The sequence below is a fragment of the Chrysochloris asiatica genome, unplaced genomic scaffold (genome assembly GCF_000296735.1).
Source record: "Chrysochloris asiatica unplaced genomic scaffold, ChrAsi1.0 scaffold00045, whole genome shotgun sequence".
Lineage (NCBI taxonomy): Eukaryota > Metazoa > Chordata > Mammalia > Afrosoricida > Chrysochloridae > Chrysochloris > Chrysochloris asiatica.
In genome coordinates this window covers 789658-813996 of record NW_006408563.1, presented here as the reverse complement: position 1 = coordinate 813996, position 24339 = coordinate 789658, and the positions used below count along the sequence as shown (strand labels likewise).

The window sequence follows — 24339 nt, the reverse complement described above, 5'->3', positions numbered from 1 at the left end:
GGCGGCGGGGAGCGGCCGCTTTTTCTTCTCTTTCGAGCTCTTTCTCCGGCCTTCCTCCGTTCCGGCGGGGCCTGGGCACGGCCAGGGGCCGCAGCCCGGCCGGGAGGGCGGGGGCAGAGGGTGAAGCCGCCCCCCCGCCCCGCACAAACAAGCGCCGCCGTCTGCAGCCCGGAGCCCGCACCCCGCACTCTGCACGCCACCCCCAGCCGCCTCTTCCCGGCCGGGGAGCGCGCTCCGGCCGCCCCCCGCGCCGCTCTCTCGCCCCGACCCTGGCCGGCCGGCCGCCTAGCCAGCCGCGGGGGTGCCGTGGGGGGTGGAGGAGGAAGAAGGCGACAGTTGAGGGCAGAGGAGGTGAAGGTGCCTGCTGCCTTCCCGGTGGCCTTCGTATCTGCCATGCCCGCTCCGCGAGGGGAAATGCTGCAACGTCTGACCTACTCCTCTCCACTCTTTGTGCAATAAAGTTCGAAACCCAAGGTTTCTTTTCGTACTGTATTTTATTCATGCCCTCTGTCCCTCGCGCCCACCCCGATGGGGATATGCTGTTTTCTGGTTTTTTTTCTGCTAAGTTGGGATGATGAAAACTCTTGGGTTTTTTTTTTTTCTTTTGGTTTTCTTTTAGGTAAATTTTTGACTCTTTCCATCATCCATGTTTAAAAAGAGTCGGTAGTCATGGAAATGCATTCTTTTGGGGAGGGAAGGGAAAGGAAGGGGTGCGAAGAAAACATTTTTGTAATTTTTAAAACAAAACTGTTGGGGATCTCGTAAAAGGGAAGCTGATGTTTGAAACAGTTTCGGTTTTAACCCATTTCAATAAGTTAATAATCACTTAGGGTCTGTTATCCTGAAACATTTTTTTAAAACAAATTTTATCCGACACAGTTTTGTTTTACATCACTGTGTTTTCTTTTTTTTTACCAATCTTAACCAACTGCGTTTGGGTCACCTGGATCTCCCCCTAGCTATTTATTTGTCCCAGCCCCTACCATGTTCCCATATATTCCCGTCTAAATTTAAGTAAAAGATTAATACTAATTCTAAAAATAGGCTTTAAAAGAGTCCATTATTTGTCTTGCACGCAGTAGTTAACCACAGTCTGTGATTGACAATTTAAACCACAGACTTTATTTTCTTCACCATTTGGGAAAACGGCAGCAGAAAAATCATTGATACAGCAAAGATTAAAATAATTTTTAAAGGACCTAGAATATGACCTATGAAGGTTCTTCATACTTTTCCAAGACGTTAGAATATTGTTCCACTTTAGCTTGCATCATGCATCAGGTTTGCCTTCTAAAGGTATAGCAAGCGTAAGATATTTTGACTTGAGATCTTTTACACTTACTGCTCATTCTCCTGATTTAAACGCCAAAGACAGTTATTTTAAGTGAATACAAATAGATCTCTGACACAGTGTAACCGACTTGGTTGGTATATGTGCTGGTATTGTGATTGTGGACCCTGGAGGCACTTGAGACTCACTGTGATCCTTTGTAGGTTTTCCAAGGCTGTAAATCTTTGTGGGAACAGAAAGCCTCCTCTTTCTCCTGTGGAGTGACTGGTAGATTTGAACTTCAGACTTTGTAGTCGTCATCCACTCCACTACTAGGACTCCTCTGGTGTATATGAGGAGGTTTAAAAACTTCATGGAAAAGTGGAATTAAAAGATAATGGAACTTTTCCATGAACTTGTTGAAGCCTCCACTTACAAGGGTATTGGTTAGGGGAAGAAAACACAGATTGATATAGAAGCACTGTTTCTTGATTTTTTTTTTTTTTTTTTTTTCTGTATACAAGTTACTTTTCCAATACCTGCATTTGCTATAAGTACTGGATTGCAAAGTCAGTTGGAACCACAGGGTCGGCAGTTCAAACTCAATAGTGTCTCCTCAGAAACCCTAAACAGGGTTTCTATGAGTAGAAATTGACTATATGGCACTTGAATCTAAGAAGACCACACTAGCTATTTGTTACAGCCAAGAAAATTAAAAGGTTCAATAAAAGTTTGTCAGGATTGGAAAATAGTTTTCATTTCCTGACACTGGGAAATTTTAGTGTTAATAACGATGATGGGTTGCTGTAGATGAATTTTTCCTTGAAAGATTTTCTGCAAACAAAATACCAGATTTCCCCCCCACTTGGATTCTGTTTTCTCAGTCGTATCCAAAAAAATCTATTAATTTGTTTTATTTATGGATTTATCCTGGTATGGTGCTGTAGATCAGCACTGGACTGTGAACCACAATGTCGTTAGTTCAAACCCACCGGCAACTCCTTGGAAACCCTATACAGGGTTACTTTGAGTCAGAACCAACTTAATGGCACTTAACAATTTGATTCTTAGCAGTTCTAGGTGAAACTTTTCAAAAATTTTTATTTGTTAACATTTAAATAAATACTCACTTGAAATATGATACTAAAATATATTCTCCTCACCCTCCTCCATGGACATACATGTTCAGAAAGTAAATGAATTCTTTTGATAGAAATTACCTGTTAAAGAGTACTTTTAGAACTTAAAACCCTAGTTGTTGCCCCTTTTGAATAAACTTAAAGAAACTTAGAAACCTGATCCATAGACCAGTACCTTTGTTTTCTGAAATCTTGCACCTTCCTTTTTCTGCTTTCTGAAACTTTTTTTTTTAAGTAGATTTGATTAATAGAAATCTTGGTTTCTTTATATAGAAATAACTTTGTTTTGTCTCATTCTGAGACATTTGGTTTTGTTTGTTTTGGTATAATATGGTTATAGTAAGCTCAAATATGTATCCTCCATTCCACCTCCTTTAAGAATTCTTTTTCCTTCACTAAGTGCTTAGAGTAGAGGATATTATTACTTACAATGTATCACTGAAATTATAATTAATTTACCCCATAAATATCAGATACTATATCACACTTATTTATAGCTAGTCTGGGACATAGTCTTGCAAGCAAATCTTCCTTGATACAGTGACGCTTTCAGTACTGGTTCATGTATTGAGTAGTTGCAGTTCATATCTGAATTTAGGGATGTAGCAAAGTCAGGGAATGGGAAAGTGGCAGGAATTTTTTTTTTTTTTTTTTTTTTTAAACCCATGTGTGAACTCACTGCTGTAGCAGTATCACTTTTTAGACAACAGTTTGCTGTAATGCACTTACAAGTAGCAGAAGAAGCACTGGCAGCATAGTGGGTTAGGCATTGGGTTACTAACCTCAAGGTCAGCGATTCTAACCCACCAGCTGCTTTACAGGAGATGGATGATACTGTCTGCTCCTGTAAAGATTTACAGTTTCGGAAACCCTGAGGAAGGAGCAGTTCTACTGTGTCCTGTCAGGTCATTAGCACTTGAAATCAGCTGGATGGCAGTGGGATTTGTGTTGGTTTTATAGTGGCCAAGAATGTAGTTAGTGGGAAGAGCATCAGGTTTGAAATGCCAGACCTGGGTTTGAATCCTAGCGTTGCTGCTTGCCCTCAAGGAATTTTTTGTGACCTGGGGGATGTTCCTTAAGGGTTGGTTTCATTTGTACTGTTAACAATAATATCACCTACCTCATAGGTAATTATAAAGTACCTCCTTAGGGATTCAAGTAATGACAGCTGTTAATTTTTTAATCTTTATTGTACTCTTCTAGCTATGTGACCTTGGGCAAGTTCCTTAACTTTTCAGTACCTCAGTTTCTGTGGTGATAAATGTGCAATACCTACCTTAGAGGATTGAATAATTTAATACTTGTGCACACCTTAAATAAGGCGGCTGTTGTTGTGAAGTGCTGTTGAGTCGTTTCTGATTCATAGCAACCCTGTATTGGGTTTCCAAGGAGCGACTGGTGAGCTTGAACCGTTGATCTTGTGTTTCAAACCAACTTTGCATTCCAGCATATTAACCTGCAGTGCCATACCAGGATTCCTCTTAAATAAGGTAATACATATTAAAGGTCATTTTACAAGTGCTCAAGAAATTGTTACCTGTTTTTTAAATTGCTTATTGATATTGTGGGGTACTGATGTAGCACTGTACCATAAGCACTGGACTGCTAACCTCATGGTCAGCAATTCAATCCATCAGCCACTTCTCAGAAATCCTATACAAGGTAACAACAACATTGTTATTAGTACTTTGATACACTGAACCAGGAGCTGCAGGGAATCCAGAGATGAATTATCTCTTATTTTTACGTAGAAGGAACGTTTGGGGACATAATATATGTGTCTTAATAAAGTAATCAATGGGAAAAGATTACACACTTGGTAAAGTAATATGGGAAAAAAGGAGTATATTCTGTTTTCTGTTTTTTAAATCTGCTCACATGAAGATTTATAGCCTTGGGAACCCAGAACAGACTCAGTGGCACTTCACAACAGCAACTATAACAAGTTTACTTTCTGAATAAGTAAGTTATTTAGATGGCCCAATTCAAAGAGCATAGAACATTCATCAGAAATATGTGCACCGCAGTGTTTTCTGTTTCTTTGTCCTTCAGAGGTTGTCTATATACAGGTGGTGGTGGTTGTTAAGTGCCATTGAGTCGGTTTTGACCCATAGCAACCCTGTATAGGGTTTCTGAGGAGCAACTGGAAAGCTTGAGGTGCTGACCTTGTAGTTTAAATGGCTTTGCAATCTGGTGCTTTAATCCATAGTGCCACACCAGGACTCCTATACAGGTTTGTTGTTAAGTATTGTGGAGTTGGTTGGTTCTGACTCATAGTGACCCTGTACTGGATTTCCGAGGCGGCAAATCTTTATGGGAGTAGAAAGCCTCATCTTTCTCCTGTGGAACAGCTGGTAGTTTCGAACTGCCAATCTTGAGGTTAGCAACCCAATTTGTAACAACTACGGTACCAGAGTTAGTTGCCATCAAGTCGATACCGACTCATACCGACCTTATGCACAGTAGAACGAAACACTGCCTGATCCTGGGCCAACTGCACTACTGTTGCCACGCTTGAGTCCATTGATGCTGCCACTTGGTCAATCCAGCTCATTAGCGTCTTCCTCTTTTTCTCTGACCCTCCACCTTACCAAACATGATACCCTTCTCCAGCTACTGGTCCCTCTGACAATATGTCCAAAGTATGAGAGATGAAGTTTGGCCATCTTGGCCTCCAAGGAGCATTCTGGTTGCACTTTTCCAAAACGGATCTATTGGTTCTTTTGGCAGCCCACGTCATTTTCAATATTCTCCTTCAACACCATAACTCAAAAGCATCAATTCTACAGTCTTCCTTATTCACTGTCCAGCTTTCACATACATATGAGGTTATTGAAAATACCATGGCTTGGGTCAGGAGCACCTTAGTCCTCAAGCTGACATCTTTGCTCTTCAACACTTTAAAAAGGTTTTGTGCAGCAGATTTGCCTAATGCAATATGTCCTTTGATTTCTTGACTGTGCTTCCATGAGTTTTGATAGTTGATCCAAAAAGAAAGTCTTCATTTTCAGCAAGGAAGGTTGTATCATCTGTATATCGCAGGTTGTTAATGAGTCTTCCTCCAATTCTGATGCCACGTTTTTCTTTATAGAAACAAACTTCTCGGATTATTTGCTCAGCATCCAGGTTGAGTAAGTATGGTGAAAGAATACAATCCTGTCACATACCTTTCTTCATTTTAAACCATTCAGTGTTCCCATGTTCTGTTTGAACAACTGCCTCTTGGTCCATGTACAGATTGCTCGTGAGTATAATTAAGTGTTCCAGAATACTTATACTTCTTCACAATGTTGTCCATAGCTTGTCATGATCCACACAATCGAAAGCCTTTGCGTAGTCAGTAAACGTCTTTCTGATATTTTCTGCTTTCAGCCAAGATCCATCGCACATCAGCAATGATAATCCCTTGTTCCACGGCCTCTTCTGAATCCATCTTGAACCTCTGGAAGTTCTCTGTCAATATGTGCTTGCAGCTGTTTCTGTATTAATTACCTTTAGTAAAACTTTACTCACATGGAATATCAAAGAGATTGTCCGATGATTTCCGCAGTCTGTTGGGTCACCTCTCTGGAATTGGCACAAATACGGATCTCTTCCAATCAGTCAGCCAGATAGTAGTTTTCCAAACTTCTTGGCACAGATGAGTGGTTGTTGTTGTTAAGTGCTGTCGAGTTGATTCTGACCCAAATAGCGACCCTGTACAGGGTTTTCAAGGAGCAGCTGGTGAGCTTGAACCACCGACCTTGCAGTTCAAATGGCTTTGTAGTCTGGCACGTTAACCCACAGCGCTATACCAGAGGCTGCTTAATATCCTCTATACCTTCTGTGGAGTAGGACTTTATATAATTTGGACATTGTGCAAATACTCAGTTAAAAGCTGATGAAAGCTCAGGTCTGGTTACTCTTATCGCTGCTGCTGCTGCTGCTGTTGCTGTTGTTGGAGCTGCAGAAGAACTGCTGGCAGAGGCTGAGGAAAGGTCAGGGGGCAGTTGGGAGGGGAGTTGAGAGGTGGCCAGAGAAGGAGTGAGATGAAGGGAGTGGAGTGGTAGTGGAGAGTGCCCAGCCCCTGCTCTTCTGTCCTGAGCAGCAGAACTAGCCCTACCTGCAACTCTTGCCCACCCACTCCACAAAGTGCTCCAAGTGCGAGAGCCTGTGCCCAGAGCCTTATCTGCTCTTTCCCCTGTCTGTATCCCACCTGTGCTCCAATGCTGCAAGAGTCTGCATTTGGGGCCTTTAAAACCATCGGGGCGGGGAGTGTGGATTAAAGGAGAGCTGCTTTCCCCTTTTGAAAAAAGCAAAACTTAAGGAACCATGGGCATGCATACAGTTGAATGGGTCAGACTTTGTTGGAACCTATGTTAAGCAACGCATAGCTGATAAACAAATACAGGAAACTTCAAAAAGTTCATGGAAAAATGGAATTGAAAGATAGTGGAATTTTACCATGAAGTTTTTAAAGTTCCTGGTATAAAACTACCCCCTTTTAATATACATACTATGTACTATACATACTATGGAATCCTGATGTGGTGCTGTGGGTTAGTTAATGCACTGAACTTCAGTGTCGGTTTGAACAGCAGGGTTGGTGGTTCAAGCTCACCAGCTACTCCTCAGATACCCTGTAGAAGGTTGCTATGGGTCAGAACTGACTCAATAGCACTTAGCAATGACAACAACATACATATTACGGCACTTCGGGTTAATACTCTGGATGGCAACGTTGGTTTGAATTGCAAGATGGTGGTTTAAGCTCACCAGCTCTTCTTTGGAAACCCTATGTTATTTAGTGCGTTCGAGTCAGTTTCAACCCATAATAACCCTGTATAGGGTTTTTGAGGAGTGGCTCGTAAGCTTGAACCACCAACCTTGTAGTTCAAACCGACTTGCAGTGCAGTGCGTTAACCCAAAGCACCACACCAGGACTCATACAGGGTCGCTATAATGGCACTTAACAACAACATACATACTAGCCTATCTCTTTTCCCTTCACTTGTAAGGTTTATTGATTGGCAGTATCAGTGTATAAAAAGCTTTTTCATTTTTAAAAAAAAAATAAGACACTTTGTTATATGATGTGCATCATCAATTATGGCACTGTAGGATAATGTACTGGACTACAAGGCTGGTTTAAACCATGGAGTTGGTAGTTCAGACTCACCAGCCACTCCTGAGAAATGCTATACAGGGTTGCTATGAGTTGGAACTGACTGCATGGCATTTAACAACCACAATAATGTGACCTTTTGGGGTCCTGGTATGGTGCTATAGGATAGGCACTGGACTGCTAGCCACAAGGTCAGTGGTTGAAATCCACCAGCCACTCCTCGGAAACGTCATCCAAGGTGCATGTGAGTCAGAAACAACTCAGACAACAGCAATGGAACCTTTAAGCTGAGAGAATCTGCCATCACTCCATTACTTAAGTGAAAACATTTTATTTGAATGAAAAATATCAAATAGTTTGTATCAGGAAGTTACTTGAAATACCTCATTTCCTTTTTAATCTCAGTTCTAGTTAAAGGCTTTCTGCTCCTGTAAAGACTTATAGTTTGAGGGTTGCTGTGAGTCGGAAGCGACTTCACAGCACACAACCATCACCACCAGTTAAATGAGTTAGGTGTATGAGCAGGCAAACTAAGAGTTAATTCACAAAGTGACTTGAGACTGAATTTACCTTTTTTGTTAAACTTATAATTCTCAACAGACTCTCACCTTCAATTATTATTTCAGCCAAAATTTTTCTGTGATTGTTTCCTTTATAGTCCTAGTCTCTTTTTTAATGTGGAAAACTGATAATGTTATTATTCAGTAAGGCTAATTGATGTAGTGTCTTCCTCCCTTTATTTATTGCATACTCATCTTATTGACTAATTTCTTGATCATTTTCAAATATTTCTTAGCTATGAGATTATTAAACCAAGAAAATCAAAATCCAGCAAGAGGTATACAAATCATTAGATGAACCTATTATGATTTCCTTATCCCACACTTTATACATTCATGTAGACAGTTACATGCTGTGACTATGGTGCTAATATCTTAATATATTGTTTTACTCTTGAGATTTTAGTATTTCATATAAAATATTAATATGTATCTTTTTATATGCTAAATGATTAAAATGTAATTTTATGTTCATTTTTGGGAGGACCTGCCTGTCTGTTTCCCATAGTGGCTGTACCGTATTCTATTCCCACCATCAATCGTTAAAGGTTCTAGTTTTTCCGTAATCTCACCAATACTTGTATTTTCCATTTTTGATCACTGCCATTCTAATGAGGGTGAGGTGATACCTCATTGGTTTTGATTTGCATCTATACTGAGTTTCTATGAAAGGTCAGAACTGACTCGACGGCACTTAACAACAGTGGATAATGTGGTGCTATAGGATAAACACTAGGCTGCTAACCGCAAGGTTGGCAGTTCAAACCCACCAGCCATTCCTCAGAAACCCTATACAGGTGTGTTGGAACTAACTCCATAGCACTTACAACAATGGGTGATGAAAAGAGAAAGGAACCCTGCTGGCACAATGGTTAACCACCTGGCTACTAACTGAAAGGTCAGTGGTTTGAACCTACCAACTGCTCTGGAGGAGAGAAGACTTGGCATTTTCCTCCCATCAAGATTGCTGTTGCTGCTAAATGTTGTCAAGCCCATTCAGACTCATAGCAACCCTGTATAGGGTTTCCAAGGAGTAGCTGGTGAGTTTGAACTACCTTGTGGTCCAATGTTTCATCCACACAGTGCCACACCAGGGCTCCCATCAAGATTCCAACATAGGAAACGCTGTGTGGCACTTCAGTTCTGTCCTGTAGGGTCATGATGAGTCGGAATCAACTTGATGGCACACACAGTGGTCGCTAATGATGTTGACTAATCATTATTCTTTAAGGTTATCCCTGTTTGTATAAGTGGTTGGTAATAAATGACTCAGAAGTGTAGAGCCACATTTTGAGGAACCTTGAATTTGAGGCAGGAAGCATTACATTTTGTATAAGAGGAGGAAAGAGAGAAGGCAGAGCAGTGACATAACTTAATTAGGCTAGAATGTGTAGATCTCCTGACTCCCAATCCTTTCTTTTTCTTATGGAGCAGTTAAAAATTTAAACATCAGATTCTTTTCTAAAAACAGCGTTGAGATATAATTCATACACCATAACATTTATCCATATTCAGTTTACACATAAGTGGTTTTCATGTACTCAGAGTCGTGTTGCTGTTGCTAAGGGCCGATGAGTTGATTCCAACTCAGGGTGACCCTGTATAGGGTTTGAGAAGCTTTTTAAACCCTTGTGGGAGGAGAAAGCGTCATCAATCTCCCTAATAGAGTCTGGTGGGCTTGAACCCTGGACCTTGTGGCTCGTAGTTCAGTGTTTATTACATGGAGCCATTGCACTCTTATAGTTGTGTGTCTTTCATTAAAACCAATTTTTAAGTATTCCCAAGAGAGACTTTGCACCCCTTAACTGTCATACTTTAGCCCTAGCCAACCAACTAGTCTTTTTGTCTCCATTGATTTGCTTATTACAGATTTTATATAAAACTATATGTGGTTCATTATAACTGGCTTCACTTAGAAGAATTTTCCCAGGTTCTTCCATGTTGTAGTGTGTATCAATTCTGAATTCCTCTTATTGCTGAATAATACTCCATTTTGTAGATAAACCACATTTTATTTATACATTCATCAGTTGGTAAACTTTGGGTTGTATCCACTTTTTGGCTATTAATGAATAATGCTGTTATGAACATATGTGTCCAACTTATTGTGTAGACATATATTTATATTTCCATTTTGCTTGTGTGGAATTGCTGGCTTATATGATAACTCTTGGTGTGGTACTGTAGAGTAAGTACTAGACTGCTAACCACAAGGTCGGCAGTTCAAATCCACCAGCTCCTCCTTGGAAACCCTATACAGGGTTGCTATGAGTCAGAACCCACTAGTGGCACACAACAACAACAATGGTAACTCTACATTTAATCTTCTGAGAAACTGCCGGTGTTCTCCAGAGCTAATATACTACACTACATTCTCACCATTAGTGTGTGAGGATTGCAACTTCTCAGCATCCTTGCCTTCACTGATTATCTTTGATAAAACCATTCTCCCATTGCCTTTGAGTCAGTTCTGACTCTTAGTGACCCCATAGCACAGACTAGAACTGCTCCAGAGGATTTCCAGGGCTGTAAGGTGTGGACCTCTGGTGTGGCACTGTGGCATAAGCATTGGTGGTTCAAACCCACCAGCTGCTTCTTGGAAACCCTTATATGTGGTCACTATGAGTCGAATCCAACTGTGTGGCACTTAACAACAGCAATTTTTACGAAAATAGGCTGCCACATCTTTTGCCCACTTAGTGGCTGGTGGGTTTAAATTATCAACCTTTTGATTCGTAACGAGGGCTTAACTATAGCAACACCCGAACACCTATAACCATCCTCCCTACTGACATCAGTCAGTTCTGACTCATGGCAGCCTTACATAGGGTTTCAACACACTAAATCTTTATGGGATCAGGCAGCCTCATCTTTCTCCCATAAAATAGTTGATAGTTTTGAACTGGCAGTGTTGTGGTTAACATTCCAGTGCTTATAGTGCCACTAGCATAACCATCCTGATGTTGGTGTGCCGTGGAATCGGTTCCAACTCATAGCGACCCTGCATAGGGCTTCCAAGGCTGTGAGCCTTTATGGGAGCAGAATGCCTCATCATTCTATCGCAGAACTGCTGGTAATTTCGAACTTGTGGACTTGAGGTTAGCAGCCAGACTCTAAACCACTATGCTACCAGAGCTCTTATAACCATCCTATTGTTGTTGTTGTTGTTGTTAAGTGTCGTCTAGTCGATTCCGACCCATAGCGACCCTGTATAGGGTTTCCAAGGAGCAGCTGGTGAGCTTGAACCACCGACCTTGCAGTTCAGGCAACTTCGTAGTCTGACGCATTAGCCCACAGTGCCACACCAAGACTCCTATAGCCATCCTAGTAGGTGTGAAATGCTATCTCATTGTGGCTTTGATTTAAATAATGATGTTGAACATCTTTTCATGTGTGTCCTGGCATGGTACTGTAGGATAAGCTCTGGGATACTAATCTCAAAGTTGGTCTTTCAGACCCACCAGCCACTCCTTGGAAACCATATACACAGGGTTGCAACCGACTCTTCGGCACTTAACAACACCTATTTCTGTATATTCTTTGGAAAAATGCCTGTTCACATTTTTGTCTATTTTTAAGTGGTGTTCTCTTTTTATTACTATGTTGTAATGGTTCCTTATTGTTCTAGATAAAAGTCTTACTGATACGATTGGCAAAAGTTTTCTTCCATTCTATGATTGTTGTCAATTTCTTGGCAGTATCCTAGAAAGCAACATGTTTTTTTAATTTTGATGGTTTTGCACATTTTTTCTTTTGTTGCTATTTTTGGTTTTGTATCTTAGGTGTCACAGATACTTACCATAGCCATTTTCTAAATGTTTCTCTGAAAACCCATGTAAACAGGCTACTGTTAATTAATAAAAAATAACTAAACCCCTATCACCTTCTGGTCCTCTTATTCTGTATCCAGACATCCCAGTAGGAGGAACTGGTGAGAAGAAAGAAGCAAACTAAAAATCAAGAAATGACAATTTTGAGTGAAACATTTAAATCTGAAGTACTTGTATTTTGAAATTTTATTATGTCTGTGGGTGAAGTGTATTATTCACAAAATCTACAGAGAGTTTTGGGAATTCACACTTAACAGACTTTTGCCATGAAGACAGTAGTGATTCTGTTGGGTTTTGTGGGTTTTATTATTATTATTATTACAAAATGACTAACCTAAGCCAGGAGAATGTGATTTAACTGCTGTGTAGATGCTTTTCCTTTGGAAACATTGCAGTAAAGCATACTCTTTATCACTTTTTGTAGTATTCTCTGTGATGAAAGTGTTCAGAGTTCTAGCTTTATTAATGGTTACTGATTTTTTGTTTCTAAGCAATATTAGTTTAGGTTTAAAAATAGTTCACGTACAGTAAATATTCCAGCAAGGTTTAAAAATAGTTCACGTACAGTAAATATTCCAGCAAGGTTTTGGGGAAATGTATTAACAGATTGAATTGGGTCTTCCCCAAACCCTCCTCTTTATGCCTGTGGTCATAATCCCAGTTAGGAGGGTTTTTTTTTTTTTTTTTTTTTAACTTTTTAGTGTGAATTGAGTGAAGGCATACAGAGCAAATTATTGAACAAATCATATACTTTGCTTCATTACATGTTTGCAGTCCCCGCCATTTCCCAACAGTTAACAGCATTTACCTCTATTCATTTAACTGTTACTACTTTCCTCCCTGTATCTCCTGCTACCTTCATCTTTCCTCTGCTACCTCCCTTTAGTTATATGTTGTCTGCCCTGTTTCCTTTATCAACATGTGTCCGCCATCTTATTGTTAAGTGCCAGCAAGTTGGTTCTGACTCAGCAATCCTGTACAGGGTTTTCAAGGAGCGGCTGGTAGGCTTGACCAACCATGTGTTGTTGTTATTATGTGCCGTGGAGTTGCTTCTGACTCAGAGCGACCCTGTACAGGGTTTCCAAGGCTGTAAATCTTTACGGGAGCAGAAAGCCTCATCTTTCTCCCCCGGAACACCTGGTAGTTTCGAACTGCTGACCTTGCGGTTCGCAGCCCAATTCGTAACCACTACGCTACCAGAGCTCCTTATGACCAACCATGTAGTCCAGCGCATTAACCTGAAGTGACACACCAGGACTCTGCCCTGTAGCCCGTGAATAATCCCCTTACCCCCATCATGTTGTTGTTAACTGTCGTTCATCAAGTCAGCTCTGACCCATAGTGACCCTGTATAGGGTTTCTGAGAAGTGGCTGGGGAGCTTGAACTGCTGAACCTGAAGTTCAAACCAACCTGGCAGTCCTAGTGCATTGACCTGCAGTGCCACACCAAGACTCTGACTTGTAGCCCATGAATAACACCTCCCCTCAACCATCATTTTAAGTGGCATTCGTCAAGTTGGTTCTGACCCATAGCGACCCTGTATAGGGTTTCCGAGGAGTAGCTGGTGAGCTTGAACCTAAGACTTTGTGGTTCAAAGTGACTGCAGTCCAGTGCATTAGCCCACAGTGCCACGATTATATAATTCAGTTTCAAAGTAACAGTGCCACACACCTTTACACTTCCCATCCCAAGCTCTTCACTGGGATGAGCCTCTTACATTGAAGCATGAAGTTTTGAATGTTGTTAGTGCCATCCAGCTGGTTCCGGCCCAAAGCAACTTTGTATAGGGTTTAAAGTTTTTATTGTGGATTATGGGATCGTTTACATGGGAGAACATTAGCTTTACATTCATCCTATCTTCTTACTTAATTTCATTGCAATGATTACAATCCCCTGCATGCATCATCAAACAATCAAAGGGTATACCCTGCAAGCCGCCAGCACAAAGCCCCTCTCCATCCCTGAGTCTAGAGAGTCCCCAGCCGTTCTATCACTTGACGTCATCATCTCTGCCTCCATCTCTGGCATCACTGCTTCTCTGGATAGGGTCCTGCACTCCGTTTTTCTTCTTTGGTCATCCTGGGAATCTCCATTCCTGGACTGCAAAATCAACCACTCCCCTCCTTTTGTTTCAAAATGTCTACCATGACCTTTCCAACACTCACAGTCAGTCCTGATAGCAGTCATTCACTTTTGAACCACAAGAGTCTTATCCCCCATCTCCTTTCATCAGCCCCATCCAGACAGGTTGGAAACCACTCGGTAGAGTGGAAGATTCTACCTTTGCCCACATCCTCTGGGACTGGGTTCCCTATTGAAAGTTTGTAAGCCAGTCATGTCTTGCCTTTGTAGCTGCATCCTCCCCCCACCCCCTCACATTTTTGGTTAGCCAGTGTCTAAGTTGCCCATCCTTGTTGCCTAGTCAGACTATTTTAAACATAAAAAGATAAACCAAGCAAGTGAGAGAAGCAGAGATCAGGGAAGAGGGTTACCAAGGCACAGGAAGATTAGCCAGGAGCAGGAGCCCAACAGAAACAAAGACCTTCCCTAAAATACTACAGAGAGGGAAACCTCCTTATCCTAAAGGCAACACCCTGAATTCAGCCTTCTAGCCTCCTAAACTGTGAAAAGGTCAATTTCTGTTTGTTAAAACCTCCCATTTGTAGTATTAATGCTATGTCAGCGCTAGATAAACAGGCATTGAGTTCATTACCATTTTAATCACATCTGGATTAGTAGAGTAGTCCTGTGTGGTGCTCTAGGATAAACCCTAGACTGCTAATTGCTAGGTTGGCAGTTCAAACCCACCAGACACTCCTTGGGTCTCTTGAGTCCAAACCACACTTAACAACAATAAGGTCAGTATAAAGATTTTCATGATTAGTATCTGAGTTTACTTTTTAAAAAAATAATTCACTCTATTCCTATTGTTTCAAAATAGAAGTTTATGGTTTTAAGTTACTGTTATTAAAATCCTTGCTTGGAGGGGTGTTATAAGTGAATTGGTCCTAACGATTTGTTTGTGCATGCCCATCTCTTCTATAACACATTATGTATCTTTCCCTCCTTAGTTTGTAAACTTGAGAAAGAAAGATTCTTGTCTGCATTATACTTAGAATCTCCATGGCTTTATAGTCCCCATAGCTTTTGGCAGAATACTTGCTAATTACTATTGTTAGTTGGTGTGTGTCAGTTCTAACTCATAGCAACTATGTATAGGGTTTCCAAGGAGTGGCTGGTGAGTTTGAACTGCCGACATTGTGGTTCAAACTGATCTTGTGATCTAGCACATTATTCTGCAGTGCCATACCAGAACTACTATAAAGTACTAGGCACAGAAAATTTACTTGTTGAATGATTACTTCTTATGTTGATGTTGTTAGGTGCCATTGAATTGGTATCAACTCATAGCAACCTTATGCACAGCAGAACGAAACACTGCCCAAACCTGGGCCAGCCATGCTTGAGCCCATTGATGCTGCCACTTGGCCAATCCATCTCGCTGGGTGTCTTCCTCTTTTTCTCTGACCCTCCACCCAACCAAACATGATATCCTCTGGTGACTGGACCCTCCTGACAATATGTCTGAAGTATGAGAGATGAAGTTTGGCCATCCTGGCCTCCAAGGAGCACTCTGGCTGCACTTCGTCCAACACAGATCTGTTTGTTCTTTTGGCAGCCCATGTCACTTTCAGTATTCTCCTCCAACACCATAACTCAAAAGCATCAATTCTTCTATGGTCTTCCTTATTTACTACTGTTCAACTTTCACATGCATTTGAAGTTAACGAAAATACCGTTGCTTGGGTCAGGCTCACCATAGTCCTCAAGCTGACATCTTTGCTCTTCTTCACTTTAAAAGGGTCTTGTGCAGCAGATTTGCCTAATGCAATACGTCCTTTGAGTTCTTAACTGCTGCTTCCATGAGTGTTGATGGTTGATCCAAGAAGAATGAAATTCTTGACAACTTAAGTCTTTTTCTCCATTGATAAAGAATGTTTATTGGTCCAGTTGTGAGGATTTTTCTTTTCTTTACATTGAAATGCAATCCATACCTAAGGCTGTGCTCTTTGATCTTCATCAGTAAATATTTTAAGCCTTCTTCACTTTCAGCAAGCAAGGTTGTATCATTTGCATATCACAGGTTGTTAATGAGTCTTCCTCCAATCCTGATGCCACGTTTTTCTTATAACCCAGCTTCTTGGATTATATGCTCAGCATACAGATTGAATGAATAAGTATGGTGAAAGAATACAACCCTGTTGCACGCCTTTCTTAATTTTAAACCATTCAGTGTTCCCATGTTCTGTTTGAACAACTGCCTCTTGGTTCAGGTACAGATTTCTTAGAAGTACAATTAAGTATTCCGGAATACTCATACTTTGCAGTGTTGTCCATAGCTTGTCATGATCCACACAATCGAAAGCCTTTGTTTAGTCAATAAAGCACAGGTGTAAACATCTTTCTGATATTCTCTGCTTTCAGCCAAGATCCATTGGACATCAGCAATGATATCCCTTGTTCCACGGCCTCTTCTGAATCCGGCTTGAACCTCTGGAAGTTGTCTGTCAATGTATGCTTGCAGCTGCTTTTGTATTACCTTTAGTAAAACATTACTCGCTTGAGATATCAAAGATACTGTCCAATGATTTTTGCATTCTGTTGGGTCACCTTTCTTTAGAATGGGCACAAATACGGATCTCTTCCAATCAGTCTGCCAGATAGTTGTCTTACAAATTTATTGGCAGAGATGAGTGAGTGCTTCCTGTGCCGCCTCACTTTCTTGAAAGATTTCAGTTCACAAATTTGAAAGGCAGGGTTAAAAACAATTTCTTTTTAGAGTTCCACAGATTAAAGAAACCAGGGGGCTTAAAAGCCTGTGAAAATTTTCCATTATATTTTTAAGAATTTCATGTTTCCATGAACGATTTGAAGCCCCCTTATATATGGTTCAAGCCCACCATCACTGTACAGAAGGATGAGACTGTCTGCTCCCACAAAGGTTTGCAGCCTCAGAAACCCTATACAGGGTGGCTATGAATTGGAACCAACTCAAGTGCACTTAAACAGCAAATTTTTAAATATAGTCCAGTATTCCCTCTGTGTCCCGAGGTTTTGGGCTTTTCCCTTTGCTGCCTGATAAGTAAAATATAATTAAAATTATTATGTTACTTAAATTGTCTTGTAGTTCCATTGCCAAATATATAAAATATTATTTAATTTTAATAATATTGGAGGCTATCTGGCATAGCCTTGAATTGTATTGTAAGGCCAACATAGGAGTCCTAACTTGGTAGCTAAGTATTAGTGTTGTAAATTCGTTATAAATCTCTTAACAGCTCTAATTCTTCATCTGCTAAGTCAGAACTAGAACCAGAATTCCTGTCTTAATGACAGATACTAAAATATGCACCTCTCACTTCAGAAAAACGAAATTTTCAATTTTGTGTATCTAATTTGTAAATAATTCACTGAGAAATAACATTTTTAAATTAATTAATCACCCAACGGCCAAAATAGTAAATGTTAACTTTGCAAACCTAAATAAAAAAGAAAAACCTAACATCAATTTTACATTTGCACCTAATGATTTCCCATAATCACTCAGGTTTTGTTGAATAAATAGAAGTTGTCTTGGTGTGGCACTGGGGGATAGATAGTGCACTAGACTGCAAGGTAGGTTTGAACTGCAAGGTTGGTGGTTCATATTCATCAGCCGCTCCTTGGAAACCCTATACAGGGTCTCCATGAGTCAGTAACAACTCAGTAGCACTTAACAACAACAACAGCAAGCTATAAATGGAGTCCTGGTGTCGTGCTGTATGATAAACACTGGACTGCTACCATCAAGGTAGGTGGTTCAAACCCACCAACCACACCTTGGAACCCTGTGCAGCGTTGCTATGAGTTGGAACCTACTCCATGGCACTTAGCAAAAAAGCCTATAAATATTTCACTTTGGGGCATAACTTTCGGTTGGTCCTTGAAGTTTCAATCTTGAGTTAGTTTCAAAAACAGAACATAAAGCCTGAAGACAACTTCATTTGTTGTTGTTAAGTGCTATTGAGTTGGTTCCAACCCATAGTGACTCAGTATAGGGTTTCCAAGGAGAAGGTAGTGAGCTTGAACACCGACCTTGCAGTTCAAACCTACCTTGTTGGTCTAGTGCATTATCCCACAGTGCCACAGCAAGACACCTTTAATTTATTCAACAAAATCTGAGTGTCTGAAAATCGTTATATACAATTGGAAAGTTGATGTTGTTTTTTGTTTTTTTTTTAAGTTTGCAAAGTAACAGTTATTGTTGGCAGTTCTGTGATGAATTAAATCTTTGACTTGAGAAAGAACTCAAGTTTTCTTATTGATTGAAAGAAATAATAAATATAATCACATATTTTACAATGTTGCTGTTGGTAAGTTCCATGGAGTCAGTTCCGACTCCGCAACCCTGTATAGGATTTCTGAGGAGCAGCTGGTGGGTTTCTACTGTGAACCTTATGATTAGCAGTCCAGTGCTTATCCTACAGTGCCGTACCAGGACTCCTGTTTACAATAGATAGCCTAAATCATACAATATGTATCTATAAAATAACATTTTAATTGACTTTGATTAAATACTTGTTTTTAGCACAGTATTTTCTTCATAATGTGTATAGACACATTTTAAATATAAATTAGCATATTAAAATTACCAGGGACTCAGATATCCTGGTAATAATAAAATTTCAATGAGTCATAAAATATAAATATTGAGCCTAAAATATTTCCTTAAGCTAAACCCAATAAACACGTAAATTAGGAATCTTATTTTATTAGGTAATAATAAAAAGATTTCTTCTTTATTGTGTACTGCCCTCTTTTAATGTGATGGTCTTATACTAGAATTTACCATTAATCAAGCCATCTTTTATTGTCTTATAAATAGTTAATGTTGTTAAATGCTGTGCAGTCGGTTACGATTCCTGTTAACCCTATCCTGTATAGGATTTCCAATGAGTTGTTGTTGAGTTTGAGCAGCCTTTAGCTGTCCAGTGCTTATCCCACAATGCTACATCAGGATTTCTGTCTATCACTTGAACATGTGTATATAGTGGTAGGATGCCATCAGACTAATGCATTGACATTTCCATTGTTACCTGTGTTTAATAATTTTAAATATGTGGTAATTGGTTCATTTTAAAGTTCATATTTATAATTCAAGTAAACTGGATACTTGTCCTTTTGTCAAATTTGTTAAATGGATGCAGAATAATATGTGTTTTTAACATATTGTGACTGAAGTTTGTAACATTCCAAAATAAAAATAAGTTGACAATATGCAGAAACACAAAACTGGACTTGAGAGAAACTGCCTTTTAAATTTATCCTGCTGCTTTATTCATATTAAAGTTGGGTGTTTCTGAGGACTTGCAGATCCCTATTTCCAGTTAATGTTACCAGTTATTTATCTGCTATCATCTCTGGACCAGAACAGGTGGCTAAAAATGCATAAATAACACTTTGGAGTTTCTTCCTTGCCCAATTCATGTAAGTTGACTTTTGCTTACTTTCCTACCTCTTGCAATTAAAATTTACTCTTGGATGTGTGAATATGATTTTCCTGAAGTCTCCAAATTCTTTCATTGTTGGCAGTGTAAAGGGGAATAAGAATTCTATTATATACTGTTTCCTAGCCTTTGGGGCCACTTTAGAATTTGATTAAAATTACAGAACCTCTCCCCAGAAAAATATATACATGCTATTCTGTAAGCTGATAACAGGGCTACATCTTACACAACTTTTTATGTACAGTCTAAGCCTTATGGGTTCCCTGAAGTTGAAGAACTCATTTTGCATTGCTTACTTCCATTTCCTGCTTTTGTGTAAGAATCACAATGCCTCCCACAGTGCTGCATTATATAGTCTCAATAGAATTGGGGTTCTTTTCTTGATTGTACTTTCCAAATTCAGTATTGGTGAATTTCGTTCTTATGTGAAATTAAGGTGTTATTTTAGAAAATTAGAAGCATTAAAATAAATTGCATTGCTGCTTTTCAAAAAAAAAAAGGAGGGGTGGTGGTGGTCCCACTACCACCAGAAGAAAGAGCCAGGCATGGAGTTTGTCTTTGAACCCTGCCTGAGATCTCTGCACATTGAACCTCCTTGACTCAGGAACAGAAAGTTGTGATACTGGAGAAGTGGCAGAGGAGCAGCAGAACCAGGAATTAGAACATAACACAACAGCAGTGGGCTTCCCAGCACACATAACAAGTAAAGCTGAAGGACTTAGAGCAAGAGGTTTGCTTGTAGAGTGGGAGTTTGACGCCTCCAGGCACTTAAATGAAAGAGCTAGATTTGCTGACCTATGGAGTTAGAGCCAAGTACCTTAAGGCTGAGGTTTATGATGGGGTGGTGAGTCTGCTGGGCATTGATCAGCATCTGACTGGAACAATTGTTCCCTGAGAATTTTTCTGATTCTATATTGTAAACTGTTAACTTCTCTAGTAAACCCCAGAGATGTGTGTGTGGTAGGGGTGGAGGTCTCTGTATGTGTGTGGTTTTTGTTTTGTTTTTTCATTGAAAAGATCTATAAACAACTTGTTGTTGTATGTTGTGGAGTTGGTTCTGACTCAGTGACCCTGTACAGGGTTTCCAAGGCTGTGAATCTTTACAGGAGCAGAATGCCTCGTCTTTCTCCCACAGAACAGCAAGTACGAATTCATTCTCATTAAATAAGAAAAACTTTTATTAGACTATAGAAAATTTTCTGAAAACGGTGTGTCTTAGCTAACTGCTGCTTTGAAAGAAATACCGAAAATGGATATAGTGATTGTAATGTGGCAATTACATAATACCATCCACGATATGATTTTATTAATAATCCAGTTATCTGTTAAAGGATTAATGGTAGGATGCAACACCCTTAATCCTCCCATCGTTACATCATTAAATAACTGCCAAATCACTGCGAATTATAACCCAGCCAAGTTGACACACATTTTTAGGGCACACAATTCAATCTGTGACACCCTGTTAAAATTTACTTCTTGTTAGGTGTCATCAAGTTGATTTCCTATTCCTAGTGACTTTATCTATGTACAGCTCTGGTCCTTTACTATCTTCACAATTGTTGTTATGTTTAGTCCATTGTTGCAGCCATTGTGTCAATTCATCTTCTTGCCTTCTCAACATGTCAGAAGTACTTGAGACAAAGTTTCACTATCTTTCTAAGGAGCCTTCTAACAGTACCAGAAGACAGATTTATTCATTTTTCAGCCAGTCCATGGTGATTCCAATATTCAAATGTTTCCATTTTTCTTCAGTCTTCCTTATTCATTGCCCAGCTTTTACATGCATATGATGGGATTGAAAATACCATGGTTTGGGTCAGACCCACGTTAGTGCTCAAAATGACATCTTGCTCTTTAACACTTTCAACAGGTCTGTTGCAACTGCTTTGCTTAATGCAGTACACCTTTTGATTTCTAGACTGCTGCTTCCATGAGCGTTGATTATGGATCCAAGTAAATTGAAATTCTTGATGGCTACAGGCTTTACTTCATTAATCATGATGTTATTTATTGGTCCAGTTACAAAGATTTTTGTTTTCTTTATATTGAATTGTACTGAAGGTTGTATTCTTTGGTCTTCATTAATAAGTGCTTCAAATCCTGTTGGCTCTCAGAAAGCAAGGGTGTGTCATTTGTATATCGAAGATTAATGAGCATTCCTCCAGTGCTGATGCTGCGTTTTACTTCATAGTCTAGCTTCTTGGATTATTTGCTCAGCATACAGATTGAATAGGTATGGTAAAAGAATACAATTTTGATACACTTTCTGATTTTAACCATTCAGTATCTCCTTGTTCTGTTTGTACAGCTGCTTCTTAGTCTGTGTACAGGTTATTCTTGCAATTCTACAAGAGCACAATTAAGTGTTCTGGAATCCCCTTTCATCACAATGATATCCATTGTTCATTCCTTCCCGATGTGCCACCATTAATGTGCAAACTAATTGGGTAATATATTTTTGACTGTTGTAAATGTGAAATGTCGGATAAGAAGATAGAGGTAAGTGAGGAGTAGATGTACTACTGATTTCCTCAGGTTTTTGCATTCTCATAATAATTATATATATGAAAGGTGATAGTTACTTATTAGTTGTCCCTGAAATGACCTTATGTGTAACAGAGCAAAACATTTCCTGGTCCTGTGCCATCTGTCTTATCTTTGATTGATACTTCAGCCCTTTATTCAGTTCATCTCATTGAGGGTTTTCCACGTTTCACTGACCCTCTACTTTGCCAATATGATGATCCTGATGACATGTCCAAAATAATCAAGATGAACTTTTGCCCTCCTTGCTTCTAAGGGCATTCCAATTATATTTCTTGTGAAACTGATTTGTTTGTATTTGTGGAATTCCGTGGTGTATCTCTGTATTTGCCCAAGAATCAAAAGGCTAGGTGACCTATTGTTAATCAGTTTGTCCTGTAAATATACGAGTACAGCATGCTTATGAGTGAGGAGCCATCAACATGTGTGGTGTCAGTTCCTAGGATCATAAAAAAAAAGCCATTGCCTTCTAATTGATTTCAACTCATACTGATCCTGTAGGACTGCCCCATAGGGTTCCCAAGGCTGTAATCTTTATGAAAAGAAGTGCTGGGAGTGCTGTAGGATAAGCACTGGATTGCTAACCACAGGTTGGCAATTCAAGCCCACCAGCCACTCCATGGGAGTTCTCATAAAGATTTTCATCTTTGGAAACCCTGTACAGGGTCAGTATTGTCAGAATTGACAGGCACACAACAACAGAACAACAGTCTTTAAAGGAACTGACTGCTACATATTTCTCCTACAAGAGAGACTGTTAGGTTTGAACTGCCAACCTTTTGGTTAACAATCTAGCACTTAGCCACTGTGCCACCAGGTCTCAGAAGATCATAGATTTAAAATGGGAAGAGATCTTTTAAAAACATCCCTCGTTTTTACAAAGAAGGAAATTCATAAACAAAAAGATAACAAGTAGTTGGTCTAACAACCAGCTATTACTTTGTGATAAATCTGTCTATAGGATTTATAGCCTTTCCCTATAGGAACCCTTTCCCTATAGGAACTTTTTTTTGCATCTTTCAGGATTGAGTTGACAATACCCAAGAATTATTTTGCCTTTTAGTTTAGATATCAAGAAGTAAGACTGAAGATATTTATTGTAAAATGAATCTGTTGTTGTTAGTGCTGTTGAGTCGGTTCCAACCCATAGCAACTCTGTGTGGGGTTTCCGAGAAGCAGCTGGTGAGCTTGAACCACTGACCTTGCGGTTCAAGGTGACTTTGCAGTCCAGCGCATTAATCCACAGCACCAAATGCTGTCAATTCGGTTTCAACTCATAACAACCCTACTATGCACAACAGAATAAAACACTTGTCTAATCATGTGCTATCTTCCCATTTGTTACATTTGAGCCCATTTTGCTGCCACTGTGCCAGTCGATCCTGTTGGGGGTCTTCCTCTTTTTCTCTGACCCTGCATTTTACCAAGCATGATATCCTTCTCCAGGGACTGGTCCCTCCTGATAACAAGTCCAGAGTATAAGAGATGAAGTCTTGCCATCCTGACTTTTAACGAGCATCTAGCTGTACTTCCAACAAAGATTTGTTTGTTTTTTGTCAGTTCATGGTACTTTTTAATGTTTTTTTTCCCAAAAAACATAATTCCAATGCATCAATTCTTCCTTCTGGTCTTCCTTATTAATTGTCCAACTTTCACGTGCATATGAGGCTAGTGGAAAGGGATATATCTTTGTGAATGTGTTTACAAAAAAAGTTTGCTTTCTCTTTGGCGTTACATTATTTTGTAATTTTTATATGTCATAGTTTCCATTAATTTTTAAGGATAAATCATGAAAATCCCCAAATCTTAAACATGAATTTCTAATTTAAAAAATCTTGGAAGTATGGTATTTTTAGAACAGGAATCACAGAGAGACAGAGCTGTCAAACCAGTATTCTAAATTACTTCTAAGGTCATTCTGTTTCTAATGTTTCTGGCCAAGTATTTGTGCAGTTCACGTGTACATGAATTACTTTGTCTTTTAGTTTAGATATCATGATCTTTTTTGTGTGTATAGGGTTGATGTTTTTTAACACTTCCAAAAAATATTTGTGTAATACATAAGGAATCACCTACATTCAAACAACTTCGGATTATCTGCAGTATCTCATTCTGTATGTGGATACTGCATCATTGGACAGATTACTTGTTAACTGCTACCAAGTCAGTTCTGACTCATGGTGACCCCATGTGTGCATAGTAGAAGTGCTCCATAGGCTTTTCAAGGTTGTGACCTTTTGGGAGCAGATTTCCAGGTCTGTCTTCCAAAGCTCATCTGAGTGAGTTTGAACCATCAGCCTTTCAGCTGGTAGTCAAGTGCTTAACATTTTTTTTTTTTTTT

General features: G+C 39.6%; 1 protein-coding gene across 2 annotated transcripts in view; it reads left to right on the top strand.

Moving 5' to 3' along the window:
• CREB1 (cAMP responsive element binding protein 1) overlaps positions 1-24339 on the top strand; it is a 106527-nt gene that overhangs the window by 540 nt on the left and 81648 nt on the right. The window lies entirely within an intron of this gene.